General features: G+C 37.0%; 1 protein-coding gene across 1 annotated transcript in view; it reads left to right on the top strand.

Annotated features, from left to right (window-relative positions):
* The first annotated feature begins 2,986 nt into the window (after positions 1–2,986).
* LOC125674427 (serine protease inhibitor Cvsi-2-like) overlaps positions 2,987–21,213 on the top strand; it is a 53,265-nt gene continuing 35,038 nt past the window's right edge. The window contains exon 1 of the mRNA XM_048911582.2: positions 2,987–3,103. The gene's annotated coding sequence lies outside the window, so the exon portion shown is untranslated. The remainder of the gene's footprint in view (positions 3,104–21,213) is intronic.

Here is a 21,213-nt window from a genome sequence, read left to right as displayed (position 1 = left end):
TGTAATGTCATTTGATACCTTAGGTACTCCAGGCATCAGTATAATTATGTGTGTGTGTTAAAAACCGCTTAATTTCTAATATACATGATGCTGCCTGTGAAACAAATTATGATAATGATTTTGATTAAATATCATTCTTTGAAGTATGATCTAAATATTTGTTTTGAATTCTAAATATTTTGGACAGCGTTTTAGTACGGTACTATATCTGTTGTAACTACGGGTACAATCAATACTTAAAGCCGCAGAGAGGAGAGTGTTAAGTTTAAGGGACCAAAATCCCAGCTTTTGAAGATGGGAAAAATGAAATGGATAGCTACTTGCGCAGATTTGAACGATATGCAGAGTTGCAAAGATGACCGAATTCATCTTGGGCTATGAGTCTTAGTGCACTTCTGAAAGGCAGGGCTTTAGATGTTTATGCGTTGTTACCAGCAGATGATGCTTTAGATTACGATCAGTTGAAATTGGTTCTTTCAAAGCGCTGTGAACTTACAGAAAATGGGTTTTAACGGAAATTTAGGCCAGCTAAACCAGATGCGGGTGAGACATTTGAACAGTTTTCTGTTAGAATGAGTAATTATTTGCAAGGGTGGTTAAAAATGGCAAGTATAGCGGAAGCATTTGGAGCATTGTTTGATTTGCTATTGCGTGATCAGTTTCTTAATGTTTGTAGTAGATTTGACACTGTTTTTGAAAGAGAGAACTCCAAAGAATATTCAGGACATGGCGCAGCTGGCAGACCAATATTGAGAGGCAAGAATGATCAGTGCTGCGACCCTTATCAATGCCAAAGGTCAGGGAATTCAATCTCCAGCAAATAATCATCCTGGAAATCGCAAAGACATTTCAGGTAAGAAAGATGATGATACTAAGAAGCCATTTGTTCCTAAATCTGAAAGACGATGTTATAAGTGCAATAGGTTGGTACACATTACTTTGGAGTGCAGAACAAAACGAAAGGTTGACGCCATCACAACTGAAGAAGCAGCAGAGTTCCAGGAAACGACATCCACTACGGCATTAATTTATTAGCTCGATGCCTACAGAAACAAATGACAACTTCATTGAATCTTGACTCGTCTACCACCGTTTGCTCGTCATGCTATAGAGAGCAATGTCACAACATGACGTTATCAGCAGGGTACGTTGAAGGTAAGCCAGTGAATGTGTTGAGAGACACAGGATGCAGTGGAATAGTGGTACGGAAAAGTAAGATTGATGCGGCAAATATAATCAAAGATAAACTACAAACGTGCATCTTGGCCGATGGTTCATCTATTAGAGTACCAGCTGCTTCCATTTTTATTGATACACCCTATATCACAGGAACGTTTGAGTCATGGTGTATGGATAAGCCAGTTTACGATCTCATTATTGGCAATGTTGAGAAGGGAAGACCACCAGGGGACCCAGATCCTCAATGGTCAGATATGTATGCTGTAGAAACCCGCCAACAAGCCAAGTCGAAACTAAAGTCATATCCTCAACTCGGAGTTCCGGAGGAAATCTCCCCAGAGTACATCAAAGCAGAACAGCAGACGGATGAATCAGTACAGAGAATACGACGTTGGGTAAAGTATATTCATCAGTATGCATTACATTTAAGAGAAATACTTAAGAGGATGACAGAGATGGTCAGGGAAAACCTCAGGGAGGTTTCTCAAAGACAGGCGAAATTCTATAAAAGATCTACCAGAGCACGGAGTATGAAGGTAGGGGATCGAGTGTTAATGTTGCTACCCACAGATTCCAACAAGCTGTTGATGCAATGGAAAAGACCGCTCAACGTCAAGAAGAAATTGAACAAAGTAGACTACCAGATTGATATGAAAGGTAGGTTAAAGACATTTCATGTTAACATGCTGAAAAGGTACACTGTCAGGAAATCTACTTCAGAGATCGTAGATGATGACAATGGTTTAGTTGGATCTGTTCTAAATAAATGTGCTGCAGAGATGGATGACGAAGATCCTAGAATACAAAGTGTTGGGGATATAGGAGGTTCAGCAATAGTAGATATTAATTGTGGCGTCGGAGGCCTAGTGGTTAGGCTGTCAGACTCTCGACCGAAAGGTCTTGGGTTCGAGTCCTGGCTGCGGCAGGGCCGATGTTGTGTCCTTGGGAAAGGCGCTTCACATGAATTTTCTCACTCCACCCAAGTGTAAAAGGGGTACCTGGCTATAGACAGTGAACGATATTGTTAGAATGTTATTGCTCTAGCGCCTTAAAGGCAGCTTGCACTGTATGCTTCCCAGGAAGCTGAGAAAGTTCTAGATTGATATGAGGTCTGCCGTGGTAATAATGTATTGCAAAGCGCTTTGAGCAGCTGGAAAAAGCGCTATATAAAACCAATGATAATAATTGTTATTATATGAATTCAGATCTTAGTTTCAAAGACAAGAAGACTGCCGCTTCAGATAGGGGAATATGTACAGTCCTGATGCAATTTGATGATGAAAGTGATTTGAAACTTCCAGTGGTATATGCTATTCGGAAACTAAAGGATAGCGAATATAAGTATTCCACAATTGAAAATGAATGCTTAGCGATCGTGTGGGCAGTCTCCCAAGTTCCATCTGTACATTATGGGTGCGAGTTTCTAATTGAAACTGATCATCAGTCGTTGGTTTATTTAAACAAAGCCAAAGTAATCAACGCTAGGGTCATGCTATAGACACCTGGGCTTCAATCATATCGATACCGCGTCATTGCAATCAGAGGAAAGGATAATCAAGGAGCAGATTATCTATGTAGACAGTGAGTGATGTTGTGTGATTTGTATATACATGGATAATTGTTTCTTAGCGTTCGTAAATGTGTGTTCAAAGTATTAGCATACTTTTCCAAAAGGGGGAGGTGTTGTCACATTTACAGTGTTACATGTTTGTACAGTATGTTTTCAGTTATCCTATAGAGGACCCCTCTAGTCAAACACCCTTCAGAGTACCCCTCAATACCTGTATTTATTCACCTGAGTTTAGGATTTCACTCTCTTCGGACCGTGTTCCACGCTACACAGTAGCACGGGTTACTGAAAATTCTCTTTTTCTAAAAGTCTTTGAGTTTAAGTTAGAAATTCGTAATAGACACGACTTCCGAGGTGAGTAAAACATTACTTTTACCCTTTCTCTTTGTTAATGTTAAAGTCCTGGGATAACTGTTGTTGCAAAGTGTTAATAATTTTGTTTGATAACTTATTCCGTTTGTATAGTGTCTTTATTTAGGAAATAGGAGTGAGTAGAACGTATTCGTATGGCTCTGATATCTTTAGTATCATAATGTGAATGCAATTCATACTGATTCAGAAGTGTGTAAGTTACAGTTAATGCTGTTTACTTTCAAGTGAACTAAATGTAAAACTTATACGGTACCAATTTTGATACAACAGATGCGCATTTCGACAAATAATGTCTCTTCAATGATATTCAAGCCGAAATTTTGGAAATTCGAAATAACAGTTAACTTGTAATAGCTAAAAGGAAGTCTAGATTGCCAAAAATGGAGTCAAATTCGTCCAAGGATAGAGCTATGCATGAGGGAGATAATCCTTAATTTTGAAATGAATTTCTAAATCTTATCGCAGCAATAAAATACACAGCCGTATTTTCCAGCTAGTAACGAATTACTTAACTACTGGGCTGTAGAGACCCTCGGGGACTAACAGTCCACCAGCAGAGGCCTCGACCCAGGGGTCGTAATGTAAAACGTGTGTATTTGTGTAATTCATGAAGTAAGCATTTAATACAAGTTTAAGTAATGCAGCGCTGTCACATGTAATTACATAAGTTCCCCTACGTATGGTGGACTATGTGAGTAATCGTTCCACGTAAAGCGGACAAAATTTGAACATGCATTGCTAGTAACGAATACCTGAGCCGGTGTTATAGAGCCAGACTTCCCCCCATAGTGAGACTTCCCCCCGGAAGTCTGGCTCTAGAGTGAGCCTTCCCCCAGGGGGGTAAGCTCACTCTAGAGCCAGGCTTCCGGGGGAAGGCTCACTCTAGAGCCAAGCTTCCGGGGGGAAGTATCGTTATGGGGGAAGACTCACTCTACAACACCAGCAGTGGATAATGATTATGTACAATATGTCTGCAATATAAGAAATCTATCATATATTTTTTTCTCCACATAGTTTCAAATATAGGGTATCAGATCCCAATTAGAAGAATGTGAAATTAAACTTAGTGCACATTCTTATCACCTACTATGTAAAAATTAACTTTAGAGATTTTACAAAAATTAGTGATATTTTTTATAAAGCTGACCTATTTGTTACTAAATCTCAATAAAATATATTGTAATTGATATATTGGTGTACACAGCGATGTACAATATAACATGCATGGCTCGGCAATAGCAGATCTTAAACGTAAACTAATTAACACAATGAACAATATGATACAGAAATTGATATGTTTTAAAACCTGGGATTTCGTATATTTTGGACATTTTAGAAAATTTGATTAAGAAAAAACATGACAGATTCGGCAAATGACGTCGTCACGTAGCTACATGTACATAGCAATCCGTTATAATAGACAGTTAAATCTCACAAAGATGTATATAATCATATAAAAACTCCTAGACATCCAATAATCTGGGTCCCGTGGGGATCTGGGTTAGAATACATGTAGGTGTTCAGTTAGCTCCCCATTGCTTGTCGTAAGAGGCGGTATTTTGGATGAGATCGCAAAAACCTACGCCCCGTGTCACAGTAGGTGTGGTACGATAAAGATCCATCCCTGCTCAAAGACCGTGAGCGCCGAGCATAGGCCTAAATTTTTCAGTCCTTCACTGGCAATGGTGACGTCTTCATATGAGTGAAAAATTCTCGAGCAAACAATATGAAATCAATCAATCAAATAAACTGGATGTCTCTCATATTTTTCAGAATATGCTAAATACATGCCATGGATTGTATTAGTTTGTTCAGAACATCATTAAATATTAATTAGTATCATGTAGATTTCATTCATTAGATTAATGAATTTAAGAAAGATACAAGTGATAAACTGATTTTACAGGTGTTGTTTGGTACTACCTTAAGTATCTATTTCCTTAACTAAATTATGCAATAAGTACAACCCATGGGGAAAATCAGATATAGATCTACATGTATTACGAATAAATAGATCAACCGTTCGCCAAATTGCGTTCCCCGTTCGTTCTAGATCTGCGTTCGTTCATCGTTCAAAGAAGAGCGTTTCAGGAACGAGTCAACTAATCATGTTTATTAGTGTGAAAGTAATTTCGTACCCGTTGAGAATATTTCGTTACTGTGCACGAAGAATAAATGAAAAAGGTAATCATAAATAGAAATATTTTGAAAACAAAAGGCCTATGGGCCACATCTCTCACCCAAGTCACATTGGCCTGTATTCAAAGAGTTTCCCTACATATTCGCATGTAAAACTTTGATCCCTATTGTTGTCCTAACCTAGCCCCGGGGGTCATGAGTTTTACAGACTTGAATCTACATAATATTAGGAAACTTTCGTGTAAATGTAAACTCTTCTGGTCGAGTGGTTCTTGAGAAGAATATTCTTAAAGATTTTCCCTATATATTTGCATGTAAAGCTTTGATCCCTTTGGTGGCCCCATCCTACACTTGAGTTATTTGACCACTGGGCCAATCATAACCAAACTTGGCCTAAAGCATCCTTGTTGTCCAATGGTTCTGGAGAAGAAGTCGAAAATGCGAAAAGTCTACAACAGGACAACAGATGATCAAATAACTCACTTGCGCTTTCAGCTCAGGTGAGCTAAAATATTTTAAAACATGAACCCTAACCCTAACCCTGATGACCGGTCAACAGGGGATGCTTACTCCTCCTAGGCACCTGATCCCACCTCTGGTGTGTCCAGGGGTCCGTGTTTGCCCAACTACGGTATCTAATTTGTATTGCTTGTAGGAGTTATGAGATTGATCACTGTTCGTTATCTTCACCTTGCATCAATCAAATAGATTTTTAACATATGATTAAAAATTTTTTTTTTTTGGAAATTAGACAATGTGGACCAACCCAAGAAACAGATAATGGGCAGCTTAGAAAGTCAAATACTCATTGGCCATTTACTGTCCCTACATCAGAAGTTGAGGGCGTGTTTATCGATGCGGTCGAAAGGTTAAGATAAAATAGTATTAACAAACAGGGTATACCGTATACTCGCCTATAAGTCGGATTTTTGGGAGTCAATTTTTGGTCCAAAACTCTATGTCCGACTTATAGGCGCGTCCTAAGAAGATTGGTATTTTTCTGGGCGGCAAAATGTAGTGTTTTTTTTAAACAATTCTGACGATTATCATGAACTACCACACAAATGATTATTGTTCACAAATATCTAGACATATTGTATTGTTTGTGTATTTTAAAATCATGTATAAAGTACAAGTATTTACATATTTTTATCTAGTTAAAAATTATTTACATACCGATAACTAATACTTTCAATTCAACTAATATATCGTTTACCGGTAAAACTGAATTACGAACCCGATTTAATATTGAAATATTCATATGTATACCGGCTGAAATAAATTTCATAACAGACTGAATATTGTTAACAGATAATTTAGATCATCATTCTTGACTCTTAAAAACTTTATTGTTGATACAATGAATTATACCGGAATCCCACAATAACAGTTTGCGCGAGGCGCGTGCCACTAAGTAAACACGATGTCAGGTACTGGTAATTAGAAGACCATAATTGCTTAGGTAACAAGGGATCATTACCCATAATAGAACAAGGGTTGCGTTTAAACCCCAATAGATATGGCTTGGATATTGAGCAGATCATAATTATTAATTTCTCGAAATATTTGTTGAAACATTGGTAAAAACACTAGAGCATTGACTCGAAATTGTCAACCGAATCTGACAAAAATTTGTACCGACTTATAAGCGGGTCAATGGCAAATCCCTACAAAATAACCTTAAAAAATACAACCGACTTATAGGCGAGTATATACGGTAGTCAAGTTTACGGTACCAAATTCTTTATCATGCCGAGTTGTAACAGGTTGTATCATATCTCTGATAAAAACAAGGTTTGATTTCTTCGATTCTATGGAGAACACTTTCTAAATTGTACATTTCGTAAAATTGAAGGGATCGGGAAGGGGGTGTTAGTTGTATTTGATGTTTATTTCTGCTCAAGTTTTGATACAACTGATACTCAGAATTTCAGAAGTAATCTGTAAAAAATGACAGGCATCTGGATGCAAGGTGAAGATAACGAACAGTGATCAATCTCATAACTCCTACAATCAATACAAAATAGATAGTTGGGCAAACACGGACCCCTGGACACACCAGAGGTGGGATCAGGTGCCTAGGAGGAGTAAGCATCCCCTGTTGACCGGTCACACCCGCCGTGAGCCCCATATCCTGATCAGGTAAACGGAGTTATCCGCAGTCAAAATCAGTGTGCCAAGAACGGCTTAACAATCGGTATGAAACACGTCAGACAGCATTTGACCCAATGCAATGTATGTAAAATGGATGTAAAACTTATACGGTACCAATTTTGGATGCACCAGATGCGCATTTCGACAAATAATGTCTCTTCAGTGATGCTCAAGCCGAAATTTTGGACATTCGAAATAACAATAAACTTGTAAAAGCTAAAAGGATATATAAAGGCACGATGAAAACATGTGATAATATATAAGATATAAATAGGCACGCATGACCGTTTTTCGAAAAAGGGTGGCGTCAGAAATTGACTTCACGATTGTATGAAAATTCGTGACAAGCGAAAAACAAACCAAACAAATCTCTAAATCGTTGAGGTGGGTGGGGTTAATCCTTCAATTCAATATATCGCTTTAATTTTACAATTCCAGAACAATTGCTTACTACTATTCAAAAAGAAAGAGGACAGCCTATATAGTGTTGCTAGAGATACTAAATTTGCTCGTAAGAATCACCAACTTTGCATGTCCTCGTCTTGGATAGCTGTCGAATCAACGATGCTTTCAGTGTCGCCTTATTTGACTGCGGAGTCTGAATACGGATGCACAATCTTCCACACTGTGGACAAGCTCTGTTGCTCTGCTGTCTCTTTTCTTGTCTGAAGTTTACTTTACGCCTTTGTTGATCGCAGTCCTCCATGCGTTACGGTTTTTTGCCAGGCACTTCCATCCTTCAACTTTGATGTCTCACAGGCTTTGAGAGAAATCTTGCCTGCATCCTTCGATCCTTGTAGCGTTTCAAGGGAGCTTCTTGAATGTGTGTGCCCGTACTAAGTTCTGAGAGGAACAGCTGTTTGGGAACATGGTCACCACCCATCATCATCACATGACCGGTCCACCTGATTTGAGCCTTGGTTAACAAAGCTTCGACGCCAGGTAGATTTACACGCTTTAGCACTTCTGCATTGGTGATCCCATCTTGCCACTTGATACCCATTATCTTGTGTAAGAAGCGTTGGTGGAATTGGTCCAGTTGCTTTATGTGGCACCAATATGGGGTCCAGGTATCACAACCGTACCGTAGTGATGTCAGCACAATTGCTCTGTAGACGGCTACCTCAGTTTGCAGTTTTAGGCCGCGCTCACTCCACAATCTAGTCCAGAGGCGACCGAAGGAAGCACTAGCCTTGGACAGACGACAGGATATTTCCTTATCCAGGCTACCATCAGAGGTCACGCGACTGCCGAGATAGGTGAACGCATCTACATTTTGCAACTGTGTCTTTTGTGGCAATGATTGCAGCTTGGGCTGGTGGAGTACCTCTGATTTCTTGCAGGCCGTCCTTGGAAGTGCCTGTTACGGCACAATCATCTGCAAACAGAAAGTCTTGAAGCAGATTCTACTGCAGATGACGAACAGTGATCAATCTCATAACTCCTATAAGCTATACAAAATAGATAGTTGGACAAACACGGACCCCTGGATATACCAGAGGAAGGATCAGGTGTATGGGAGGTGTAATGTAAAACTTATACGGTACCAATTTTGATGCACCAGATGCGCATTTCGACAAATAATGTCTCTTCAGTGATGCTCAACCGAAATGTTTGAAATCCGAAATAACAATGAAGTTTTAGAGCTATTATAGGGAAAAACAGTGTGACAAAAAAGTGGAATCAAATTCGTCTAAGGATAAGAGCTATGCGTGAGCGAGATAATCCTTAATTTTGAAATGAATTTCTAAATTTTATAACAACAATTAAATATACATCCGTATTTTCAAGCTAGTAACGAAGTACTTAGCTACTGGGCTGTAGAGACCCTCGGGAACTAACAGTCCACCAGCAGAGGTGTAAGCATCCCCTGTCGACCGGTCACACCCGCCGTGAACCCTATATCTTGATCAGGTAAACGGAGTTATCCGTAGTTAAAATCGATGTGCCAAGAACGGCCTAACAATCGGTATGAAACACGTCAGACAGCATTTGACCCAATTATAGGTTGTATTGGGAAACTAGATTGTTATAACGACCAAAGAATTTGCGAAATGCTAACTTTAAAATTTCTGCACCATTAATTTGTTTGTCTGTAGCCAGCTTTGATTTAAAAACTGACTATACGCAGAACAAGCTCTTGTATATCAAATCAGAGAAATAAACACCATATGTAGGTGATAATGGAATATTGCTATGGATACTTCCTATTACCAACCCGTCAGAGTTATCGCGCTTTGATGACTCTTGCACCTCAATGAAAAAGTCTCGCTAGCAAGTGCGGGATTACCGGAATATACGTAAAACGTTGATAGCCCCCTTTTCAAATTACAATATATATATTAAAAAATATGGTGTCATAGTAAAACAGACATTACGCAAATTGCATTAAAAATATAATACTAATCACATTTATTTCAAAAATTCCAAAAATTGATGTTTTCTATCCAAATTCCATCGTGGTTTTTTTTTAAATACCTTAGATGAAGTTCGGTAACATAACAGTTTAGTTATTTAGTGTTACAAACGTCTCAAAATTAAAAAAAAATTGCAGTTTGACAGATGGATAATTTATTTCAAAATGTTGGAAAGGAGGAAGGGGGGGGGGGGGGAGTTACATGTATGCTTACAAGGTCCATGCCATATGAACCTGCGCCAATTGTATGATAAACTATCTTCATAGTCTGACAGAATAACTTTGAAAGCATACGAATCGCTTTATTTGCAAGAAAATGTCTGTATGTTGGATGTGCTTATGTTTTTCCCTTTACAATTCTTCTTGCGGTTTATGCTTTATATCGGTCAAATTTATCAAATTCAGTACTTGTGCTCCCTCACGTTGTTTGGTTTAAGCTATATTTATTAAATGAAGCATTACATGAAACATACAAACAGATGCAAAATGAATAGGATTCGGAAACAAGGGCTAGCACTTATATAAATCCGTCTCCTATTTTACATTATTAAATCAGAATCGTGTTATGGTTATGGCATAAACATATATATGCGATTCGTCATTTACATGTACATACAAAATAATGATAAAACAATGGTGATGATAATGTGTGATGGGGTTGTGTGAATACTTCAACATCATTTAGAACATATACAAAAGGCAAATATTAGAATGCAAGCGAAAGTATTACTGATATATCAGGTTTTATAGGGTAAAGCAAATCCTTTTTTAATAATAAATTTATGTACTGATTGATTGATTGTGGTTTTACGCCGTTTTGGCAATATTTCAGCCATTGTAAGATATCTAAAATATATGGATGATCAATATTCATGTTGTTTTATGACTGAAGACATGATAGGGAGTTTGAGAATATAGTAAAATGTTTGTCATTAGAAGTTTGTGTGTATTCAAACGCAAGCTGAATAGCCTTTTCTTCGGCGGTATAAATTGTTGCTTCATTTGGAAGTCATGCAGAGAAAACGTCGTTTGTGATTACTGCAGCGACTCTATTTTGGTCTTTTGAACCATCTGTATAGATATCAGTTGTAGTATGTTTGGATTGTTTTATTTCGGATACTTTTTGCATGAAAATGGCGGAATTTGTTTCAGATTTTTTATATTCAGAAAGTGATGTGTCTACTTTGGGTTTTAGTAGTTTCCATGGTGGTATTTTAGATGGTGATGAGGGTTTTACGATGTCCAATGGTACGGTAAGTTAGAATCACGTGTATGTTTTTTAACTCGTAGACCGATTGATTTTATGCACTTCTTGTTTTTGTCATATAAATGTTCAAACTGCGGATGGAAAACGCAGTTAAATGCAGGATTGTCAAAGTTAGCTTTTGATTTAAAAATATATTGTAATGCAAGTTTTATTCTACGTAGATCGAGGGGTGGTTCGTTGGCCTCAACATATAAACTATCTACAGGAGAGGGTTCGGAAAGCTCCTGTGTACAGTCGAATTCCTTGATGGTGAACTGCATCGAGGGCTTTGATATAGGATGTTCTTGCACCAACATATAGTTTACAGCCGTAGTCTAGTTTAGACTGGATTAGAGAGCGATACAAATGTAGAAGAGTATTTTTATCTGCGCCCCATTTTGTGTTTGCAACAACTTTAATTATATCAAGAGCTTTTGTACATTTCTCTTTGAGCATTGCTATATGAGGAATAAAAGAAAGTTTATTATCAAAAATGACACCTAAAAACTTCAACTCTTTTACGACTTTAATTGAAGTACCATCTAATTGCAATTGAGGACCATCGTGGTGTTTTCGCTTAGAACAGAAATGTATGCATGCAGTTTTAGTTTTGGTAAATTTAAAACCATTTACATCAGCCCAATTTTGGATTTTGTTGAGACATAAATGTAGTTTTCGCTCAATGGAGTTCATGTTTTTAGATTTATAACAGAGAACAAAGTCATCGACATATAAACTTCCATGGAAGTCGTTTTTAAGAACATCAGATAGACTGTTTATTTTTAGACTAAATGATAAAATACTTCCTTGTGGCACGCACATGTCTTGTTCGAAATTGTCTGAAAATGTAGATCCTAGGCGAAGATTGAAAAGTCTATCACTTACAAATTATTGATGAAGTTTAATAAATTCCCTTTAAGGCCTATATTGTGAAGATCTTTTAAGATACGGTATTTCCATGTGGTATCGTATGCTTTTTCTAAATCAAAAAATACAGAGACGACATGCTCTTTGTTAACAAAGGCATCTCGGATATAGGTTTCAAGTCTTACTAACTGGTTGATTGTGCTTCGATTTTTCCTGAGACCACATTGTATATCAGTTAGAATGTTATTGGTTTCGAGAAACCATACCAAGCGTTCATTGATCATCCGTTCCATGAGTTTACATACACAGCTTGTTAAGGCTATTGGTCGATAATTATTAGGATCTGAGTGATCCTTTCCCTGTTTTGGAATAGGAATAATTGTAGCCTGTGACCAGGAAGATGGGAAATTACCACTTTCCCGATCATGTTAAAAATTTGCAGAAGACATTTTTTGGTAGGTTTAGGAAGATGTTTTATGATTTGATAATGGATCTGATCCGGGCCTACAGCTGTATCATGAGACTTTACTAGAGATTTCAACAACTCATCATAAGTAAATGGTTCGTTATAACAGTCATTGGTTTCAGATGTAAAATCCAGAGTTTTTTGTTCTTTAGTTTTGTTTGAAATAGAATTTGGGCTCATGTTGTCTTTTGATGAGTTTTTAGAAATAGTATTAGCTATACTGTTACATATGTCTTTCTTATCTGTGACTATTTGATTTCCTACCTTTAGGTGTTGATATTTTTTCCCGGAACCGTTTCCTTTTATTTTCCTTATCGCATTCCAAACTATTCATAGGAGTATGCGAGTTTAGATTTGATACAAATGTTTTCCAGGATTTATTTTACTTATATTTATGGTTTTACGGGCCTTTGCTCGATATATGCGAAAATTATTAAGATTTAAGAAAGTTGGTGATCTATTGAATAGTCTTTCTGCTTTTTTTGCAAGCTTTAATTGCTTCACTGCATTCTTCTGTAAACCATGTTTTTTTTTTTATTTTGGTAGAATTTGTCGAGGTTTTAGGTATGCATTTATTTGCTATTTGAAATATTGTTTCAGTAAATTTTTGAATGGGGTCTGGATGGTTTTCAAACTTTTCAGCTGCGATATCTTGCAGACACAGAGCTTCAAAGCATGGCCAATCAGCTTTGTCGAGTTTCCAGTTTTTAACAGGATTGTTTTCTGGAGCATTCTTTGCTTTAACAATAATAGGGAAATGATCGCTTCCGCACAGATCATCATGTACAGACCAGTTTAAATCCAAAAGTAAAGAGGGATCAACTTTACTAATATCGATTGAAGAATATGAACCATTGCCTGAGTGAAGATACGTGTTAGAGCCATCGTTTAAAATACAGATATTGTGGTGAGATATTGCATATTCCAGGTGGTTTTTTTTTTTAACCTTTATCTGTTATTTTGTCACTACCCCATAGCGGGTTACGGGCGTTGAAATCGCCCATAAGTAAGAAAGGGGCTGGAAGTTGTTGTATTAAATCTATAAGTTCCCGAGATTGTAGTTGATAGTTTGGAGGAATATATATATAGAGAGAGAGATATCAAAGGGTAATTGTTTTAACAAGGGAAAGACGAATTCCTATTGCTTGGAGATTTGTTTTCAAGTTAATTTGGCTATGAATGTAGTTGTTATGGACTGCTATTGAAGAACCACCAGAGGCTCTCTCTGTTTGAGCGTAATGGTTATACATAGTGTAGTTTTTAAAATTTATCTTATTTGTATCTTTCAGATGTGTTTCTTGTAAACATATGGCCACCGGGTTATGGTTCTGAATGAGTAACGATAGTTCATTGAAATTTACTTTAAAACCTCGACAATTCCATTGAATAAATGTTGGATGATTCATGATTTCTTGTGTGTTACCGGATATATCCTCCCTTTGTTATTTTTTGAGAAAGACTCCGGGTTCGTGATGATGAGTGTGGTGGAGTATACTCCATTTCCTCCAAAAACTCCAAATTTATTATGCATAGCAACGGAATATTTCGCCCCCTTGGGCACCCGATCGCTATACTGTTATGGTTTATTGTTTTTAGGAGATGAGTTACGTCTCTTAGATGGTTTGGCGGTATCTGCAGCTACATGCTCCGCAGAGTTTGCAGCTACAGACTTTGTGTTGGTCGCAGCTACAACCTTAGCTGCGGGCCCTGAAGAGGCAGATGTTAAATGTGTTGTACCTTTGTACCGTTTGTTGTCCACAACTTTTTTATTTGTCCATTTTTAACGAGTCTGCGGCAGATGAACAAAGGTAGTTTCGGAAGCGAGCCAGGTCCTCGTTTATTTCGATTGTTCTGGCAGTTTTATACTGGATTTGAGTAGTTGAAATATTTTGTCCACTGACTTCAATCGGACGATTATTTGACTAGGCGCAGTTCTGTTGCTCGGCTTGACGATTCTATGTGACGTTTCGATATCATTGCGACTTATGTCTATTCCTGCTTTCGAAGTTGCCTCAATGACATTATTTGGCGACGTGTTTGGCATAGTGAATGTTTGGTGCGCGTGTGGTACGTGGAGAAACTGAGATGGGACCCCAGGATGGTGAGGGGCAACGTGGGGAGACATGAATTGCTGAACGCCTGGAGGAAACCCATGAGGAGGTGTCGAGTGCTGTGGGGGACTTCCATTCGTTCCTAGTTCAGAGCCACTGTTGTGAAGTGAACCCTCCTTGGTCCTCTTAGGGGAGCGCGATGTGTCAGCTGTTTGACTGCGATTACGCTTAGTAGAATCAGTGTAGAAATCTGCTGATGCCATGTTTCAGTTCAGTTCAGAAAAAGTAAAATATTATAAGTGTACACTAGGACACGAAAATACTCAGATGTACTCAAATAATTCAAATACGAACTTCACAAGTGGTTAGTACTAACGAGTCCCACTCCAGCGCTAAAGAATACATGTAACCACGCACGAATACTGAATGGCCACCTGAAAACAATTCACAAGCTGGTCAGTGGATAAATATTTACAGATATATTTACAACATACCACAGTTCTATGTAGAAACTCAATTAGAATTGTACTTCCTATGCTTGCTCCTTCTTGCAGAAGATTAATTGCAGCCTACATGGCAAATATCCTTTAAAACTAGCTCATGATGTTAGAGCTGTAAAATAGCCTGCCACCATAACCAAGGGCTCGTAACTCTGAAGTAGTTTAACAAGTTTGTCTTTTTTCTTGTTAAAATAATTAATTTTCTTTAACTTTAGAATTTTTATCAGAGTTCTGGTTTGCAGTTGGATTATAATTCGTATTCAATGCCATATTGCGTGTACCTATTGTTTACGTTGTCCCGGTAGCATGACTTTACGCGCATTTAATTTGAAGAGTTCCACTTATGGAAATCACAAGTATTGTTGTGCGCTCCTATGATCAGGGAGAAATAACTCACGCTGCAATGTGAAAAATGTATCCGATTGCTGTATTTAACCGAAAATTGCAAACGATGTAGCTGGTACTAAAAAACAACAACAAAACAACAACAACCCTAAAAAAAAAACCCACAAAACAAACAAAAATGATGGCGGGATGAACGTCTAGAACCTGTGCTTTATGCTCACGCTCTAAATGTTCACTGAAAATGTTGTAAATGTAACTCTGCTAACAAGTGTTTATATAGGTAGGATTTATCACGAACTCGTGCTACTCTTCTGAAATGTTCGGTGAAATCTCGCATATCAAAGATAAGACAACACACCGATATGTTCTCTGATTAAGTTCGACTAACCTTAAAAATGACTAATATAACAGCGTGTAATCCTCAGAAATGTTCGAGAAATCGCTTTGAATGGAGTCTATTTCTATACATCAATACATATCAAAGGATGAGATCAAAATTCTAAAACTTTTACGAGTTCTTCTTAAGGATCTATTCTTACAACTACATTAAGATATTTCTTAAATTTACTACAAATTGTTAATGAAAGAAATGTACATGTATTTTTTGTCTTACTAGATATAGATTAATGGCCTATATTTTTCATAAAGCTTTGCAAGTTATTTCCCCCTGACTACAGAGGGCGCGCAGTACATTGAGGTCCTCAGTTGACGGTGTCAAATAAGGAATAAATAGAAAATTTACAATTTTTGATTGCAATCAATTGCCAGTTATGGAATTTTTCTACGAATTGAGTGTAATGACTTAAGAATAGTATAACTGAACAAAACATTTCAGTCACTAATTACATTTATGTGTCCCTTGTGTGGTTTTCTCGCCAAGCAATGTATGATCATAGGGTAATAAAGTATGTGAATATTACCTAGTCCTCGATTTCTTTAGATCAGAACCACGATGTCCGTAGTATATCAGCATTTCATCATTATTATTTTTTATCAATATTTTCGACAACCAAAACACACACAAAAAACCATGCAATACAATATGCCTAAAACACATGTAAAACCAACGCATACATGTACATTATCAATTTATCGTTTCAAACTGAACAAAACGACTTCTTGCTAAATGTACTCTAGGTGACAATAAATAAAGCATGTTGATTATCTCGAATTGGTATCTCTAGTGTAATATTGTTGTTAAAATATTTTTTATTCAATTTTTTGAAAGTTAAGATTTTGTGTACATCAACTCAACTTACACCTCTTCTTGTACTTCATTTACTCAAATGAGCACAAAAACAATCATCAGGCTCATAGCAACAACGGGTCTGCCTCCTCTTATTATTACATGTACATACAAACTTTGTTATTTTTACATGCAGAGATAGATCTAAAAAAAAAAAAAAAACGGCATTGTCGTGAATGGTAGTGGAAATTTAAAACTTAACCGATGAATGGAACTGAAAGATCAACCCTTGCCGCCTTCTTTCTCGAGCTTTCGATCATTATTTCCTTTTTTTTTTTTTTTTTTTTTTTTATAGATATTTACTTCGCAAGAATTATGAAATCACGCCCCCCCCCCCCCTTATAAGCGATGCTACATGTCTGATTGTATCACATGCTTTCATTTTGCTTTTAATTCTTGGTGTCTGTTGCTTTAAAACAGATTACTAATGAAATCCTCGGTAATAATTGCATAATTTCGACAGATATAAACATCAGATTCAAATTCAAATGCTTTATTGACGATTACCAAACATAAGGCGTACATCATAAATTAACATCATATACTAGACTAAGTATATATATAAAACATAATACACATTTTCAGATTAACCACAATTGTCCTCATTTCTCAATTCAGTGTACCTTAGATTAAAATACTCATTCAAATATTGACAAAAATGTTTTGTAAATGTATAATTTACAGGATTCATGAGGCTTTTTATGGAATTTGCATTCAAATCACCCAAATGTTTTGAATATTTGTTTCTTAAGTGATCGTATTTCGTACAAAATAATAGGAAGTGTTTCTCAACCTCAACTTCATTCAAGCAGAATTTGCAAAATCTGTTAGATCGTGGAATTGGAGGTGTACAGTATCTCCCAACTTCAATATTGAGGGGATGTGCACTTAGTCTTAGTTTAGTGAGTAGAGATCTGTAAGCTTTTGGTAATGTAAATTTCAAATATTCTTGCAATTTAAAATTATAATTGTATATATGGCAATAAAATACAAGTTTTCCACAATTTGTTTGTTTTATGTTATCAAATTGATCACATATTTTATTTTCATAATAGTTTCTTAATTTGTTGCTAAATGTTTCATAGGAGATCTCTAAACAGGAAAATCCAATCATCAAGTACACCTATAACACCCCCTCCCCCTTCCTCAACTCTACAATTTGACGAAGTACATACTTTGAAAAGTTTTCTCCATAAAATCGATGAAATTAAACCTTGTTTTTGTCATAGATATATTACAACCTGTTAAAACTTAGTATACTAAAGAATTTGGTAACGTAAGATTTACTATACACTATCTGTTAATATACTATTTGTGTGGAGCTTAGGACCGCAATCGTAAGCACGCCCACGACTTCCGGTATAAGGGGAGTAACTGCAAAAATGTAGGCTATTGAACAGGTGCTCGTATAGAAATTATGGGAAAATTTGATATCAAATACATAGATATTGCTATATATGGCAATTACTTTCATCTATCAGTCTCATTGATAAATCTCTGAAACTCACGTACGCACACACAAACACACGCACACTACAGCAAAGTCCAAAAAAACCCTGCCTTTTTAAACGGTTCCTTATCAATAAATATTTTAATCAATCATCATCATCATCATCATCATCAATCCACTTCGTCCCATGGGGGACATAGGGCGGCTACAGTGGCTTTCCATCTCCCTCTGTCTTGTGCAATGGTCTTAGCTTCTCCCCAGGTCTTGCCAATTTTCTTCAGGTCTGATGTTAATACCCTGCGCCAGGTGTTCTTTGGCCGTCCCCGCTTTCTCTGTCCCTGTGGATTACATTCTAGGGCTTGTTTTGTGATGTTAGTACTGGTTTCCTCAGTGTATGCCCTATTCAGTTCCATCTGCGTGTTCTGATGGTGATTTTCACTGGGTGTTGGTTGGTCCTCTTCCACAGGTTTGCATTGCTTATAACATCTGGCCGCCTTATCCCGAGGATGTTTCTCAGGCACTTGTTTACAAAGACTTGGACTGATTTCATGGATGTTGATGTTTCTCTCCAGGTTTCAGACCCATATAGTAGAACAGACTTCACGTTGGTGTTGAAGATTCTGATCTTGGTGCGTGTTCTGAGTGCCTTGCTTCGCCATACTAGTCTTAACATGGCAAAAGCTTGCTGGACCTTCCTTTTTCTTGCTTTGATGTCTTCGTCTGTGTCCCCTGATTTACTGACAATACTTCCTAAGTAGGTGAAGTCTTTGATGTCCTCTACTTCCATGTTGTTTATCTCGATTGTGTCAGTTTGTATGGAGTTGATTTTCATTGATTTTGTTTTCTGGGCGTTAATGTAAAGACCAGTTCTTTTTGCTGTTGCTTCTAGGTTGGAAGCTTGATGTTGGGAGTCTTGAAGACGGTGAGATAGTGTGCAGATGTCGTCAGCAAAGTCATGGTCTTCCAGACGTATTACTAGTGTCCACTGAATGCCAGTTGGGCTACTGAAAGCTGTTTTGCTGACCCAGTCTATCACTAGAAGGAAGAGAAGAGGAGAGAGCAGGCATAAATTGTTTCACACCGAGGTTTAACATCGTTACAGTAGAATCGGATAGTGATTGTTCTAATATATGCAAGCTTGAAAGTTAAGAAATCATTTATGTGGCGACCGATCCACCGCATGATTAAAGTCGGAAAGGGAGGTTGGGTTGAGACATTTTGAGTGGAGGAAGACTACCCCTCCCCCCCTTACACAAACATGTCTCAAAAAGCTGAAAAAACAATACACGTACATGTATCACGGGGAAAATATTGATTTTTTTTCTTTTTTGAAAATTCCTTTATCATGATTATTTAGCCTGCAGCACATTTTCACACGTCCTGCAAGGCGGTGATAGCCACGATGAAGCCCCCGGAAGCAGTGTGTATTGGCAAATAACGCACACCGTGGGACACGGAGGACACGGCGAATCTCTGTGGATAAATTTTCCACCCTGGTCTTCCCACTATGGGGTGTATAAAACTCGTGTCGTGTACTGCTATATATGTAAATTAATTTTCTTCAAAGGGTACATATATACTACATATCAGTGTAGCTGCAGAACTGTAGTTCTCTGAAAAAAATATTTTGACGGAACAGAGAGCTACAGTTCCACCCCTAATAAAAACCTTAGGCGCACAAAAAGCTGTGCACGGTTGAGACCTGATTTCGTTATATTCTTGTGTTGCTGTCTCATAAATTTAATATAAAAAAATTCTTAACATATTTTCTTACTATAGTTGTGTCCAAACATACCTTCAAATATTCATTAAAGCCCCATACGACCCGAAAACTCCAAGCTTCAAATAATTTCGTTTGTTCATGTAGCCATGTTAGGTAGCAGGGTCAATTCGAACCCTGTTGTTGTTGGTACGTGTATATATTCATAAAATTCGTTATAAGTTATATGTTCGTTCTTCATTTATTATCAATACGAATAATTTATAGTAATTTAAAAATAAAGTTTTTCTAAAGGTAAGATAAGCTCTTCATTAATGATAATGTTACAAAAGTCCTTAACACTCGTGTGGCAGGGATGGAGACCGACCAGACAAATGAAAGCTGCATTGCCGTCAATTTAGCTATTTGAATAAATAATATTTAAAGGAACTGAAATGATATATTATTTAAAATATTCAGCTAAAATATTTGTGGGGATATTAGTTCACATCTAGACGTTATTGTGCAAGTATGGAAATAAACCGGGGATCGAATTGACCCGGTTACCTAACATGGCTACGTCAACACACGAAATCATTTGAAGCTGGGATTTTTCGGGTCGTATGGGGCTTTAATCAATATTTGATTCTGATTCTAATCCTGCATAGCATTTTATTTAAATGATGAAGGATTATGTACAACAGGCCTACAATAGTGTGAATGTAAAAATATATAGATAGTGTGGATTATCAATATATAGCCAAGATCTGAACTCTGCAATCCTCAATCGTTGTTTGTAATATTGTTTCTTGTAAATAATAATAATAATAATAATAAGACCTTTATTTAACCAGGATTACATATTTAGCGATAACGCTAGTTTTCAATATGGTCCTGCATATAACATACATACAGACAGATATTAGTAAAATAAACACAGATTAAAAGAAGTAGAATACATATAAACTTAAGAAATAATTATGAATGTAAGATAAATAGAATACAAAATGAAGCTTAAAAAGTATGGTGATAATCTCTAAGATAATTTCTCTTAAAACACGCAACACTCGTTGAGTTTCTTATGTTTTGACTCAAGGCATTCCACACTGTGCTCCCTGAAATGCTGAAAGATCTTCTATAATATTCTGTTTTTGCCCTGGGTATATACAAAATATTTGAATAAGAATTTCTAGTTTGCCTCTGACTGACTTCTGATACATATTTAAAAACATTTAAATAATCTGGCATTAAACCATGTAAAACTTTATACACTAAAATGACTTTTCTATAGACAAAGTAATCTGATAGAGGCAACCAGTTAAGTTCTGTAAACATGACATTAGATGGTGTTTCAAAATTTCTGATGTTAAGAATTACCCTTGCAGCTCGTTTTTGCAATATAAAAAGCTTATTCACATTTTCAGCATTTCTTGGATTGCTCCATATACAGTACCCGCAACGTTATTCTTGACATGATAAACGATAGAACACGATACACGAACGATAGGATAGG

Source organism: Ostrea edulis, chromosome 6, assembly GCF_947568905.1.
Source record: "Ostrea edulis chromosome 6, xbOstEdul1.1, whole genome shotgun sequence".
Classification (NCBI taxonomy): Eukaryota; Metazoa; Mollusca; class Bivalvia; order Ostreida; family Ostreidae; genus Ostrea; species Ostrea edulis.
The sequence above is the reverse complement of the archived record's forward strand: the minus strand, read 5'-3'. Positions and strand labels throughout refer to the sequence as shown.